Source organism: Oryza glaberrima, chromosome 9 (assembly GCF_000147395.1).
Source record: "Oryza glaberrima chromosome 9, OglaRS2, whole genome shotgun sequence".
Taxonomy (NCBI): Eukaryota; Viridiplantae; Streptophyta; class Magnoliopsida; order Poales; family Poaceae; genus Oryza; species Oryza glaberrima.
This window is the reverse complement of record NC_068334.1, coordinates 2,984,421-3,000,331: the sequence shown is the minus strand read 5'-3', so window position 1 is coordinate 3,000,331 and position 15,911 is coordinate 2,984,421. Positions and strand designations below refer to the sequence as shown.

Here is a 15,911-nt window from a genome sequence, read left to right as displayed (position 1 = left end):
TTGGAGTTGGTTTCGTTGCTACCGTCATGGTTTGCCTGTGGAGTGGAGTCGCCCCGCTACTGAAGTCAAGTTTCCAAGTCTAGCTCATTTTATCTTTTCCGCTGCATTTTGTAATCTTTTCTATTTTTGTAAGACGTGGATCTGTAGGTCAACAATTGTCATTTCTGTACCCTGGCTGGTCCTGGACAGGGATTTAATGCACATTCAGCTTAGAAATTCTGGTTCGTGAATTTCTGGGCGTGACAATGTTGTTATAATTATTTTGTGGAAAGTGTATATTTACACTTGAAGTATGCACGGGCCTGTGCTAGTTTTGGTGGTTTTCCCCGGATATAAGGACTACCCCTATGCCATGGAAAATGATGTAATTTGCGCCCATCCACAGGACTGAGTAATCAAACTTAGCCTAGTACATTGTCTCACTATATGAAAGACTGTAGGGTGGCTCTATGAGCAGGTTTGGGGTGGACATGTGGAAGGGGCTTTGGCCAGGTTGACATGATCCACAACGGTGGAACCTGTAGGATCGTACAAGACCAAACGAACCTACCAGAGGGGGGATGAATGGTAGCGAAAACCAAAAACCCAAAATCTTTTGTGGAATTAAAGATTACCCTCGAATGAAGTCGATGACGAAGTCCAGTCGCCGCCGGTTGAACCGCCCTCCTGCCGCCGGTCAGACTGCCAACACCTCGCTGGTCAGATCGCTTGAACACCTGCGGTCAGACCGCCGCTATCCCACTGGTCAGACCGTGCACACACCTCCGGTTAGACCGTCGGGACCCAGAAACACCGGTAGATGACAAACTCGAAGATGTAGATTGAAACTTTTCGACTTTATTGCATCAACTAGTGTTTACAAAGTGCACCAACAGCACTCCTCACCAAAATCTCGAACTAAACTCGAAACCCTAACTTTCTCTCAACTTGTGTCTCTCTAAAACTGATCCCGGGAGGCCACCCCTCCCTCTCTATTTATACCCAAAACCTCCTACTCAAAGTAGAAGAACAACTCCTAGTCACACTAGGACTCAATCCTCAATTTCTAAATCAATTACAATATCCAAACTCTCGAACTGCAGCCGCAGGAAACCAATCCGACGTCAATACACCACCATCTCCGTATGGCACCCGGTCTCGATCACCTGCGCACATCCCAGGCCAGCTCGCTCCTGCTGCTTCCTCCCAGGCCGAGCTGCCTGCTGCTGCTTCACCCAAGCAGCACACACATGCATGCAACGACATGCATATGCACCACACACATATATGCTGCTACTGCTCACCACAGTACGCAAACACATATGCATACTACAGTAACCCAAAGCACTGTAGCACCATATACTCCTCTCCAGTTTCTTCCAATCTCCTTCGCGAACACCAACGCTTGCACGCACACCTCGTAAAGCCCGTTGCGAAGATCTCTCCCCATACGATGTCCATCCACCGTATGCCATCTCGTATCCAACTTCGTCAACCGGTATCCTTGACCGTCTGGACCTCAACTCCTCTCTGAGTCTAGTCCCGATCCTCACCGTTGACCGAAGTTGACCTCAAAAAATCCTGACTCTAGTCACCTTCTCACATGGTATCCCGACCGCACTAGACCTCTATTTCTCCCTGAACATAGTCCCGGTCCTCACCATTGATCAAGGCTGACCTCAAGTCACCTGCACACAATCAGACAAAACAACCGTTTCTGGGCACAGATATCACAACCTGACCCACATTAGTCACACGCACTCACACCAACATTCACACATATTTTCAAACCAATTCAATGATTAAATCATTTGCATAGCCAATTGTTCATCACAAATATTACAGAACCCGTGAAAGCAGCGACCGTCTAGCCTTGCTTAGGCCCAGCAAGTGCCCGACTGCTAGGACGGATCAATATCCTACTGGGCAGTAACTAGTAGTAAGTGGGACTCTCGAACGGCTATGTTGTCCTCAGCCTAGCTAGCTGTTGACATCAGGTGGGTAAAGCTGGGCAGTCTCTGTAGAGATGAGTCTTAAATCATTCGAATGTGCCGTGCTTCCGGTTAAGAAGCTATGTCATTGGGTGATTCCTATTTATCATGGTATAAGTAGATTTTAAATTCAAATATGGAATATGATGAAGATGAGGATGAATGGTGATTAATATTGCTACCGTTTTAAAATGATGATTTACAATTGTTTGCGAATAAAATATTTGATAAAGTAGGGAAAAACTATTTATAATAGGCTTGTTATGAAACCTCCTTGATGAACTATATTCTTTGTACGCCTTGCATATATTCTATTTGTATTATTATGGATGTGGCTTGCTGGGTACCTCGGTACTCACCTCTTGCATAAAATGTGGTTCAGACGATCAGTTCTTCCCTGAGGAGGCGCAGGAAGGGGAATAATTCTATGGTGCTGACGAGTTCTTGTTCTAGGTCGATCTGCTCTCAGGCATTGCCTGTGGTGTTTTTATCCTATTTTGTGTTTGGGTCTTTTGTTTGTAGGGAGTGTGTTTGGCCTGTCGGCCCCTAAAACCTGTCTTAGTTATCTTTTATATAATAATTTCTGTAAAAACTTGGGTATACGTATCGAAAGCTGTTCTGTATATCAATCTGTGCACGATCGAAATCCTGGACAGTCGCGGGTGGTTTTGGGATACCATACTCAAACCGGGTATCCCGACATGCATCCCCTAGTTGCGTCTCAATTTCATCTTGTACTGCATCAAAACAAATTGTGAAAAAAAATCATTAGTGAAAGGGTCAATTAGGCCTAGAGGGGGGGTGAATAGGCTAATTTAAAACTTAAGAAATGCGGAAGCAGTAATTTTCGGAGCTAGGCTGGGAATTTTCGGAACTTCCGAAATGATTTTCGGAACTTCCAAAAATGCACAGAGCAGCGCACACACAAAATGAAAACTCTAGATCTACAAGACTATAACAGGAAATACAAGGCACAATTAGCAACTAGACCAATAGCGGCACAAGCAAGCAAAGCTAGAGGAGAGGGATGAAGAAATTTCACCAAGATGTAGCTCCCAAAGTTGTTCCCTGGAGTTCAAATCCTTGAGTAGATTCTACTCTCCGTTGAGGAGCTCACTAAGAGCCGGGTCTTAGCTAACCCTTTCCTCAAGAGGTTGCACTAAGAACTCCTCCTTTCACTAAGAGGTATCTCTTCCCTTGCGGAGGCGAGATCCGGCCTTCACAAACTTCTCCCAGCCAACCACAAGTAGATCGGTGGCTCGGGAGTGACACCTAGCCATCTAGGAGTCCTCAACCTCCAAGAGTAAAAGATGATGCAAAGAACTCCCGAAGATGATGCAAGTGCTCACAAATCTTCACAAAGACCACAAGAAGCACCCACACAAGCTCGAATCCACACTCTCTCACATACACCAAATCCAAATCAAACATGGGTGGAGAGATGAATCGAGGAAGCAAGGCTCAAATGATCGAGAGAGAGAGAGAGCAAGCCAAGGGCACAAATAATTGGAATGGAACCAGCAGCCCTCACAAGTGAGGGGAGGTGGGTATTATACCCACAGCACAAATCTGCCCGTTGGATTGCAATAAAAGGGATTTTTGGAACTTCCGAAACAATTTTCGGAACTTCCGAAAATTTCAGATCTGAGAAAAATCAAAGTCAATGCCCATTTTCGGAACTTCCGAAAATACTTCCGAAAGCACTTCCGAAAATTTCTAGAATGCTTCTGTGTATTTTCGGAACTTCCAAAAATCATTTTCGGAACTTCGGAAAATTTCCAGAAAGCTCTCAAACGGTTCTATGTATTTTCGGAACTTCTGAAAATGATTTTCGGAACTTCCGAAAATTTCCAGAACGCTCAAACACGGTTCTGTGTATTTTCGGAACTTCCGAAAATTTCCAGAACACTCAAACACGATTCTGTGTATTTTTGGAACTTCCGAAAACTATTTTCGGAACTTCCGAAAATTTCCAGAACACTCCAAAAGAGAAATGCTTCGAAGAAAAATTGATTTTGAGCACACGTATCACTCCTTATATGTCTATGCATCATCCCCCTTAATAGTACGGCTTTCCTACGACACAATGCGAGGAAAAAGATACAATATACCATTTGATCATTGCCGCATTGCATCGCGATGTCGCATTCACGGGATATGCATTGTATTACAACATGTTGAGGACTTAACAACCTTCACATTTGCTTGAATAAAAATGTTAGTCCTCTCTAATCGCATTGTAATTAATCATCAAAATCATTAGGGGCGTAGATGCACTTTCAATCTCCCCCTTTTTGGTGATTGATGACAATTCGATTAAATCACAAGAGAGAATAATAATAATAGATGATTTTGGTGCAAAGGTTTAGTGAAAGCTCCCCCTAAGAGTGTGCATAAAAGCAAGTGGAGAGCTCCCCCTAAATCTTTGCATCCACATTGAAGCTCACAAAACAACAAGTATCATCACAATATATGCATGAAGGATCAATTCATCATATCACAATCGCATTTAAACAAAGTAATCATTTCATCTCAACACCAACACAACATGGAGAGAATAGACCATTGCAACAAATACATCATCATCTCATCACAACCACAATATAGAATAAAAGAGACATGACATCACATTAAACATAAGGCACCATAATATCGATTACATCCCATCATCCATAATTAAACAATAAAGTCTTACAAAGCATTAAACTAACTTAAGAAACACACAAGTCTCATACAAATAAAAAGCCACTAATGTTCGACCAACATAAGGATAGAGATGATAGATAGTCTCCCCCTTTGGCATCAAGACACCAAAAAGAGAGGATGAAGAGACAAAGACTCAAGCAAGGGGCGCCTGAGGAGGATCCTCTGGAGGAGGCGGAGGGGGATAGCCATAGCCATGGCCATAACCAAAGAAATCATAATCAGGAGGCACCCCAACAAATGGATCCTCTATCTCTTCCTCCTCGGGCTCATCGAGTTCGGCCTCGAAACCCGGAGGGGAAGGAGGGATATCAATGTGGTGGTCCTCGTGATACCTCGCCTTGAGGTACTTGACATCACGAGCCGTTTTCTTCGCCAAATTCCGCAATCGGCGGTTCTTTTTAGCCTCCACGGAGCAAAGGCCAAAAAGAGTCCGCAAAATGCGAAATAAGGGAGATGGCTCACGACGAGCCATAGAGGAAGGACGCTCAGGAGCAAAAGGCGGCTGAGAGGATGTGGAGGGGATGTCTCGAGGCACAGGCCCGCGCTTAGGCAAGCGCAAGGAAAGAGCGGTATGTGGCTCCTCGCACACAAACTAAAGGTGAGTGACATGTTCAATCATCCGCATTATATGAGGAGCATAGGGAAGCCCTCTCTTATACTGAAGAGAAGCCATGCGGATTTCCTGCTAAACAAATAGAAAGACATGAAAGGGACGGCAGGGGGGATTGAACCTGAGGAGCATGGAGCGGGAGAAATGGTTGATGTTGCTAGCATCACCATCCTTTGGAGTCAAGGTCCGCCTAAGGATGCGGTTGAGATAGATATGATAAGGCTTGAGCCCTTCAGTAGTCCCCAACTTGCCACCAGGAAGATACAGAGGGCGCAAATCATGATTGTGAGGAATCACAATGTTATGCAAGTGGGTCATGTACCGCATCCAGTTCTCATTAAAACCCCACAGATTGGCAAGCTGGTCATAAGAGATAGAATACCACGAGCCCTGAGTTATCCAATGAATGTCACGATCACCATTAAAATAGACTGTGGCATAGAATTGAGCAACGATCTCCTTGCACCAAGCTTGCTGAAGGGTCATGAAATTGCGAACCCCCATCTCCTCACAAGCACCAATGACGGCATTGAGGTCAGGATCATCCATGGTCGCCAAAGCCTCCCAATCGATCCATTGCATGGGCACTGTAGGATTGGAACGAGGCAAAATGACAGTTTCATAAAAGTCTTGCTGGAAAGAGGTCCAGAACCTGTCATCAGAGGCGGTGCGCGGCATGGAGCGAGGATCCTGATTCCGCTCCACAGCCACAATGTCAGACTTTTGGCGCTAGTCACGAACAGTTCGGCAAGGATGGCGCGAGGGAGCATGTCACATCCTAAAAATCCTAAAAATATAAATTGTTGTTTAATTGGAATTATTAGAATTGATTTTAAAAGCCTTGAAAAGAAGATCTAATTTTTTTTTAAATAATAAATTCCAGTATAAAATAGGGCCAGATAAAATTTCATTAAACACTTTGCTTGATTCTATAATTCCTAGATTTTTCTGGGATTAATTTGAGCTAAGGAAGTTTTTTTTAATAAATGGAATTGCATTTCATGAATAATTTAAATTGAAAAAGGTTTTTAAAAGTCTCTTTTGGCTTTGGGCCGAAAGTCGGCCCAAAACCCTCTCTCTCTCCTCCTCGGCCCAAGTCGGCCCAGTCCGTAGCCGAGCCGCCGCCCGCTCGCGCGTCCGCCCGCTGACAGGTGGGGCCCACCTGTCAGTCTTCGTCTTCCTCGCGCCGCCGCCGCCGCCTGAAACCCTAGCCGCGCCACGCCGCCGCCGCCATTGAAATCCGGCCGATCCTTTCCGTTTCCGATGAAATCGATAGAGGGGAAATGATCTTCTCGATCTCCTCTATCTTTTCTCTTTTGGAATCATCGGCTAAAATCGTTTGGAAATTCGTGGATTCGAGGTCGAATCGGATCGGTCTCTCTCCTCCGAACCCTAGACTTTCCATCCCGCCGCCGGTCGCCGTGGGCCTCCGTCGCCGCCTCCTAGTCGCTATAAAAGCACCCCCAAGCCCGCCGCTACCTGCCGCCACCCTCGCCTTCGTCCCTCGCCGCCCGTAGCGCCCTAGCCCCGTGCAGTCTAGCGCCGCCGTCGCTCCGATTGTCGCCGTCGCTCGGGAAGGCCGCCGTCGTGGTCGCCGTTGCGTCGCCGTCCTCGTCCGCCCCTCCGCCGTCGCTGTCGACCGCCGGAACTCCGTCGCCGTCGTCAAGCCGAAGGTTGCCACCGCTTCTTCCTAGTCGCCGACGTCGTCCGGTCATCGTCCGCCGTCGCTTTGGTCGCCGGTGAGTTCGCCGTGCCGCCCGCAACCCGTGAAGGCTTTCCGTTCGCGCTGTCGTGCCGTGGTTCGCCGGCGAGCTCGCGCGGTTCGGTCGCCGCCGGTGGTGACGTCATCGCCGACGTCATCGATGCCGTCCGCCGTGGTCCTGCCGTGGACCGGTCGATCTCGGCCGTTCGTTTTGGATGGATCGATCTCGGCCGTCCAATTTCGTGAACTGCCGCCGTGCACCCGGTCCACCGCAAACCCTAGCCGCTGACGCAATAAATCCTCTTTTCCTTTTCAAAAAATAATTCATTATTGCGTCATAATTCAATTAAAATCCATATAAGTGTTTTAATCCGATTTAATCTTTAAAAATTCATAACTAATTCATCTTAGCTCGGATTTAGTTGGTTCAAGTTTCTAAATTTTTCTAAAATTGAGATCTACATGTTAAAAATATCCACATGTACTGTTCATGCTTGTTTATGTGTTGTTTTGGTGTTTTTGCTCTTTTCTGTTTAGATTCCGACGTTTCCGGAGAGTCTGTTTTCGCAGGAGAAGAATTTGAGGAGTTCCGAGGCCAGCAAGGCAAGTCACACAGATCCCAAACAACCCTTTGAACATGTTGATCCCATTTAAAGCTATTGTTTCTACTCAACTACTGCATTTATTTTCGAATGTCATTGGGTGGAATTAACCTATTGTTTGTTATAGCCCTTTTGTTTTTTATTACTTTATTCCTTGATACCTTGGGTTATTATAAATTGACTAGTTGAGCTTTATATATTGGTTCAGCTAGATATTAGATGTGATTGCTTAGCTATGCTTAGAAACTTTAGCACACTATTGGGATAACTTATGATTCACTACTATTTAATGATGGCTTAATGATAGCTCATGATGGTTAATCATAATTGGTTAATTAATTAATTTGCCAACTAAAACCTGATAATGGTGGGTTGTGAGCACATGGTTTTGATGGTCGTGCTCATGACAATTAAGGACCGGTTCACGAGTTTCGGTTGTGAAACATTAACCGTGCCAACCACAAGCCAGCGTGGGCAACGGATTTACCTTTTGTATAGCATGGTTCATTGCGGGGCACCAGACTGAGAAGTAGCGGAGATAAGCCCACGGGGGTCGCTGGGGAGTCCATGCCTTGTTTATAAGGGGGTGATTATGATCCAGGAACGGTGCGCTGTGGTGGATTGTGTTGTGCGAGGGGTACTGTCACAGCTCCTTTTCGAGGTACCGTGGTGGTATTGAGGCACATGGTGACATGTTGTGGGGCTGTGTCTTGTGGGTACAGTGGTACACCTCTGGCCAGAGTAAAACTATTCGAATAGCCGTGCCCGCGGTTATGGGCGGGTCTAACAATGTCTTTCGTGATTAGTCTCATACCTCTCATCATAATGAAAGATGCTATAACTGGTAATAATTTGATTAGCTCCTAGTTTGGAATGGTATATTCCTGGTTTGGAGATAGAACTGTGCAGCCGGGATTGGTTGTTCAGAATGGTTGGGCCTATGCAACAGGGTATGTTGTATAGCGTTGGATTAATATTGTTTAATTATTACCTAACTGTTTTATTAAATTCTGAAATGTTTATTAAATGCTGTTTATGCAAATGAAACCCTACTATGCCATCCTTTGTTATCCTGTGCACTTGCATATTTGCTGCGTGGCTTGCTGAGTATGTCATATACTCACCTTGCAATCATTCATCAGAGGAGGAGTTCTACAGTGATGCTGATGGTGTGGAGGATTAGGTGTAGCCCTGGTCAAGCTGCCTGTGGAGTGGAGTCGTCTGCGCCGTTTATCTTATTTTTCCGCTGCTTAGATCTTTATTGATTGACAGGGACTATCTACCTCTGTAATGACATTTTATTCGCTTATTAATTAGAGTAATAATTGTACTCTATTATCAATTTGTTATTGTGTGCCTCGGCTGATTCCTGGACGAGGGTTCACACACATGTAAGCGTTTGGAATTTTGGATAGAAATTCCGGGCATGACAGAGCATGAAGCATGAGGGGGCCAATAAGCCCCGCCGGAGGAGGTGCAGTGGTGTGAGCTTGGCGAGAAGAGCCCTCGCCAGAGGAAGCACGAGGCTGCCGCGAGGACCCTTGATCCCCATGAGTGGAACGCCGAGGTGGGAGAGAGGAGCCCCGGGGAACATTGGCCACCTGAGGGCCGGTCTCCTCTTCTTCTCCCCCGGACCAATCATGGTCCGAGTCCTCATGAGAGGATGGGGAAGGAGTGGGAGACCGATCCCTAGAGCGCTTGGACTTGCGAGAAGTTTGCTTGCGAGGAGGCATCCTTCAATCAAGACAAGAGTAACAATGAGTATAAGGAAGCCAAAGAGAAGATGTACAAGTGATTGGAGGCAAGAATCATGCGAAACCAAGGTTGGAGGGCTCGGCCAGGAATTTTTGGAACTTCCGAAAATAATTCCGAAAATTTTCGGAACTTCCGAAAATTTCAGCCCGAGCACTACAACTTAGATCCCGCACAAATCCACCAACAAAAACTTGTGAAATTGAATCTACAGGGTCTATGGCACTAGGGGAACAACTCCACCGAAGGAAATCGCAAGATTAAACTCGAGGAATCGAGGGATACGATTTTAAGTTGGATACCTCAAGAACATGAAGAACGCGAAGAACTCGGGGAAGATCAACAATGTAGCCGCCAAGAAGACTCCCAACCTTGCTCCCACAAGGTTGGAGTGGAGGGGAGTGCCGGGGAATCCCGAGGAATCACCGGAGAGGATTGGGTCGCCGGAGAGGGGAGGGAGAAAAAGAGGAAACCGTGGAGAACAAGGAGGAGAGAAAGAAAAGAGGTCCACGGTCGGGGGTTTAAGTATCCTCCGAGAATTTTCGGAAGTTCTGAAAATTTTCGGATAGATCCGAAAATTTACAGGAACATTTCGACGGTTTTGGAATTTTTCGGAAGTTCCGAAAATATACAGAAGCGACGCAATGGTTCTGGAAATTTTCGGAATTATCCGATAATTTTCGGAATAACTCCGAAAAAACCTGGAAAGCTAACAAAAACCCCTTTTTGAAAGGATTCGCGCCGGAATTTTGATGAAAAACAATTTTGCAAACATTTTGAAATGCATTTTTCAAGAGAATTCGCATTGGGAATTTTGATGAAAGCAATTTGCAAATCTTTGGATAGGAGGAGTGAAAAGAATGGTCGAACATTTAGGCCCCATTTGAGCTTATGGCTAGCACGCAATCAACCACACAAAACAATAGCCACAAGACAAATGGATGATCCAAAGATCAAAAGAGAGTGAATTACCATGAGACAAGATGATTCACTCTCGAAGGAGGGAATGTGCGAATCTATTGCAAATTGTGCTAGGACCAAAATTTATTGAAAAATGAGATCCCCATACACATAGATTCAAGTTCTCCACAAAAGTGACTAGTGTCCATCCATGAATTGAATGATCATTTTGTCACAAAGTGGTATGCAAACCTATTCTACCAAGCAAACATGCATGCAATAGAACAAGCCACATTCTGAGAATCCAAAATATTTAGTTCACTCCTCAACTCACAAAACCTAGCTTCATCTAGAGGCTTGGTAAAGATATCCGCCAATTGTTTGTCGGTTCTCACATGTTGGATGTCTATGTCACCTCTTGTGGAATGATCTCTCAAGAAATGGTGGCGAATATCGATATGTTTGGTTCGGGAGTGTTGAACGGGGTTGTTGGCTATCTTAATGGCGCTCTCATTGTCACATAGGAGTGGGATTTTGGATACATTGAGGCCATAGTCTCTCAAGGTTTGCTTCATCCAAAGAAGTTTAGCACAACAACTCCCTGCCGAAACATATTCCGCTTCGGCGGTGGATAGGGCGACGGAGTTTTGCTTCTTGGAAGACCAAGAAACAAGGCACCTACCCAAGAATTGGCAAGTACCCGATGTGCTTTTCCTATCCACTTTGCACCCGGCATAATCCGCATCGGCATAGCCAATGAGATCAAACCTCGCTCCCTTAGGATACCAAAGACCAAGGTTAGGAGTGTGCACTAAATATCTAAGAATTCTCTTCACGGCCACAAGGTGACACTCCTTCGGAGTGGCTTGAAATCTTGCACACATGCACACACTAAGCATAATATCGGGCCTAGATGCACAAAGATAAAGGAGTGAGCCAATGATGGAACGGTATACCTTTTGGTCGACGTCTTTACCTTGCTCGTTGAGGTCGAGGTGGCCATTTGATGGCATGGGAGTGTGGATTGGCTTCGCATTCTCCATTTCAAACTTCTTGAGCATGTCCTTCAAATACTTTGTTTGGCAAATGAAAGTTCCTTCCTTGAGTTGCTTGATTTGAAGACCGAGGAAGAACTTCAATTCACCCATCATGGACATCTCAAAACGCTTGGTCATCATCCTACTAAACTCTTCACTAAAAGACTTGTTAGTAGAACCAAATATAATGTCATCGACATATATTTGGCACACAAAAATATCATTATTATGCCTTTTAGTAAAAAGAGTTGAATCGGCTTTCCCGATCTCAAAGCTGTTTTTCACAAGAAAATTGCGAAGACACTCATACCAAGCTCTAGGAGCTTGCTTAAGCCCGTAGAGTGCCTTATGGAGCTTGTACACGTGGTTGGGAAATTTTGGATCCTCGAAGCCCGGTGGTTGCTCCACGTATACCAACTCGTTGATAGGCCCGTTGAGAAAGGTGCTTTTGACATCCATTTGATATAGCTTAAAATTGAGGTTAGTAGCAAAATCAAGCAATATGCAAATTGACTCAAGTCTAGCTACCGGCGCAAAAGTTTCACCAAAATCTAATCCTTCGATTTGGGTGAACCCTTGCGCCACTAACCTCGGCCTTGTTCCTTATTACGACCCCGGCCTCGTCTTGCTTGTTGTGGAAGATCCACTTTGTGCCAATCACATTTTACCGAGGTCGCTCCACCAAAGTCCACACTTCATTCCGGGTGAAATTGTTCAACTCCTCTTGCATCGCCATCACCCAATCCGGATCATTAAGAGCTTCTTCCACCCTTAGAGGTTCAAGAGAAGACACAAACGAGTAATGCTCACAAAAATTTGCAATACGAGAACGAGTGGATACTCCCTTGTTGATGTCTCCTAAGATGTTGTCGGTGGGATGATCTCTTTGGATACTTTGGTGGATTCTTGGGCGAGCTAAATTGATCGGTGAGGGTGGTACTTGCTCGCCTTCTTCACCTTGATCCAAGCTTGAGGTAGAGGGATCGTCGGCTTGAGTTGATGTAGGTGGCTCCACTTGTGTTGAGGAAGAGGCTCCTTGTTGTGGCTCCCTAGGGCATATGTCCCCAAGAGCCAACCTTTTGATTGCTTCACTCGGGTCCTCCTCTTCACCTAACATATGTGAGTCAATTTGCTCTACTTGAGAGCCATTAGTTTCGTCAAATGTCACATCACGCGCGATCTCAACAATACCGGAGGTTTTGTTGAAGACGCGGTATGCGCATTCATTTGACCCATACCTAAGCAAAAATCCCTCATCCACTTTAGGAGCGAACTTAGAGGATCTAGCCTTCTTATTAAGAATGTAACACATACTACCGAAAACACGAAAGTAAGAGACATTTGGTTTGTTACCGGTAAGAAGCTCATAGGGAGTCTTCTTAAGAAGGCGGTGAAGATAAAGGCGGTTAATGGTGTGGCATGCGGTGTTGACGGCTTCGGCCCAAAAACGGTCCGATGTCATGTACTCATCCAACATGGTCCTTGCCATCTCAATGACAGTCCTATTCTTCCTCTCGGCTACTCCATTTTGTTGAGGTGAATATGGAGCCGAGAACTCATGCTTGATGCCTTCTTCATCAAGGAAACTCTCGATGCACGTGTTCTTGAATTCCTTGCCGTTGTCGCTTCGAATGTTCTTGATCTTGAGGTCGAACTCGTTTTGTGCTCTTCTTGCAAACTTCTTGAAGATGGCTTGTGTCTCACTCTTGTCATGCAAAAAGAACACCCACGTGAAGCGTGAAAAGTCATCAACAATAACAAGACCATATTTGTTACCTCCAATGCTTAGATAAGCAATTGGCCCGAAGAGGTCCATCTGGAGAAGCTCCAATGGTCTTGTAGTGGTCATCACATTCTTGATAGGATGATGTGCTCCAATTTGTTTGCTGGCTTGACACGCGCTACACACCCTATCTTTCTCAAATTGAACATTTGTTAGTCCAAGGATGTGATCGTGCTTTAGAAGCTTGTGAAGATTCCTCATACCAACATGGGCTAGCCTCTGATGCCAAAGCCACCCTGTGTTGGACTTAGCCACTAAGCATGTCTCATGTTTGGCTTTACTTGAGGAAAAATCCACAAGGTAAAGCTTTCCCTTGAGAACACCCTTAAAGACTACCGAGGAATCATTCCTTCTATAGACGGTCACATCAACATCGGTAAAAAGACAATTGTAACCCATAGAACATAATTGAGAAACGGACAAAAGATCGTAGTTTAGAGATTTTACCAAGAGAACATTGGCAATGGAAAGATCATTAGAGATTGCAATCTTACCCAATCCCATAACTTTTCCCTTTCCATCGTCCCCGAACACTATGTTATCTTGTGAAGTGCCATTTGGATCAAGAAATGAAAACATTGATTCTTCTCCGGTCATGTGATTGGTGCATCCACTATCAATCACCCAACTTCTTCCACCGGAGACATATTCCTACAAGAGATCAATTTCTAGTTTTAGGTACCCATACTTGTTTGGGTCCTCTCATGTTAGTAACAAGTGCCTTAGGCACCCAAAGTACTCTCTTGATAGAAATATTCTTGCCCCTCGGGCCTACATACTTAGCAACAACACGACCACTAGCATTCTTCCTAAGAACATAAGATGCATCAAAAGAACAATGTGAAGCATAATCATTAGGAAGGATACTTTTGGCCTTAACAAAATTGCTAAGACCTTGAGGCCTCTTGATCATCACACTCTTGTCCACCTTCCCTTTTGGTGGAGGAACATACCCAAGACCCTCATGGTTGAAGTTGTCCCTTTGATAGCCTAGGTACTCCTTTAGAGCCTTACTATCCATATGGCACTTAAGTAGGCCATTGTGAAGGAGTCCCATAAGCTTCTCATTTTGCTTTTGCAAAGCACTCAAGGCAATAGAGTTAGTAGCACAAGCTTCAATATCAATATCTTTGCATCTCACACATGGTTCATTGCTTGGGACAATTTTGGAACAAGATGGCTCGCTAGGGAGAGAGACACTATTCTTTAAGGTTTCGAACTTCTCTTCAAGAGTGAGGTATGCTTTGTCCAAACCATCCACTCTCTCTTGAAGCTGAGCGTTCGCCACCTCAAGATTAGCATGAGACTCTTTGGTTTGCTTGTAAAGCCGTACCAATGCCTCATTTTTCTCTCTCCTTAGCAAGCTCACTCTTGAGTTCATGAGACCGCTCTTTCTCACGAATGAGCAAAGTCTCTTGCCTCTCAAGAGTTGCATATTGGTCCTCAATTCTCCCAAGCAACTCACTCAAGTGTGGTAGGGATTCCTTAGTTATGGACTTGAACAATTCGTCATCCATAATCTCATCCTCAACCTCATCCTCCTCATCACTAACAAGATCAACATTAAATGACTTAAGAGGAGAAGGTACCTTAGGCTCCTTTGCCATGAGGCAAACCGGAGCATCCTCATCACTTGAGTAGTCGAAGAGTCTCGGTGGTGATGAAGGCTTGACGGCGAACGTGGCGACTCCTTCTTCATCACTTGAGCTTGACTCGGAGTCGGAGCCAAAGATCATCCCAAGGTGAGATTGGCCATAATGTTCCCTCTTGCTATGCTTGTGCTTCTCCTTCTTCTCATCCTTCTTCTTACTCTTCTTCTTATCTTCCTTGATGTGGGAACCATCCTTGAGGTGGCGGCAATCCGCGATGAAGTGCCCAGGCTCTTTGCACACGTAGCACACTCTTGCGGAGTGTCTTCCACTTGACTTGTTGGAGTAGTGCTTGGAAGATCCTCCCTTGAAGAAGCCGCTTCGCCTCATGAACTTGCGGAATTTCTTGACGAAGAGAGCCATCTCTTCATCATCGATCTCCGCCTTGCTCTTGCTCTTGCGGTTCTCTTCTTCTTCCTTTGCCTTCAAAGCCAAGTCTTCCTTCTTGATGCTTGCGATTGAGCTTTGGTTGATGTATTGGATGACATCCTTGGACTCTTGTACGAGCATGTCATGGGCAAAGATGCGTCCGAGCAAATCGTGAGGTGTGAGAGTCTTGTAGTCCGGACGCTCACGAATGATGGTCACCAAGGTAGAGTTCCTTGGAGTGATTGCTCGAACCATCTTCTTGACCACAACCTCATCGGTCATGTCCTTGGAGCCAAGTCCCTTGATCTCATTGACGATCTTGCTCAACCGGTCGTACATGTCGCTTGGGCTCTCACCATCCAACATCACAAATCTCTCAAATTGCCCCTTGAGGATCTCCACCTTGGACTCACGAACACTATCCGTGCCTTCATGCAAGTTCCGAAGCGTGTCCCAAATCACTTTGGCACTCTCAATGCCATCCACACGGTTGAACTCACTTCCACTCAAGGCGCTAAGTATTGCATTAGCGGCTTGAGCGTTCTTGTGCTCGTTCTCGTCGTCCTCCTTGGTGGGATCTTTGGGATTCTGCAAAACATAGCCTTTTTCGACTATTCTCCAAATAGATGGGTTAATAGACTTCAAATGCATCTTCATCTTATGTTTCTAAGCGGCATAGTCCGTACCATTGAAGTACAGAGCTTTGCCGCTATAGGTACTCACAAAAGATGTAGATGTAGAGGTATAGTCATAAGGGATCTTAGCTCCCTTATCACCATCGTTCCCATCCCCCGCTTGGCCCGACATGATCTCTCCAAGCGGTTAAGCCTA

At 45.4% G+C, this 15,911-nt stretch overlaps 1 long non-coding RNA gene across 1 annotated transcript; it reads right to left on the bottom strand.

Moving 5' to 3' along the window:
* Nucleotides 1–10: 10 nt before the first annotated feature.
* On the bottom strand, nt 11–2,346 carry LOC127784540 (uncharacterized). The gene is made up of 2 exons (XR_008019544.1): nt 1,828–2,346; nt 11–518 (listed from the first exon to the last, which is right to left on the bottom strand). It is a non-coding gene; the product is annotated as an uncharacterized LOC127784540 (long non-coding RNA).
* Nucleotides 2,347–15,911: the final 13,565 nt, after the last annotated feature.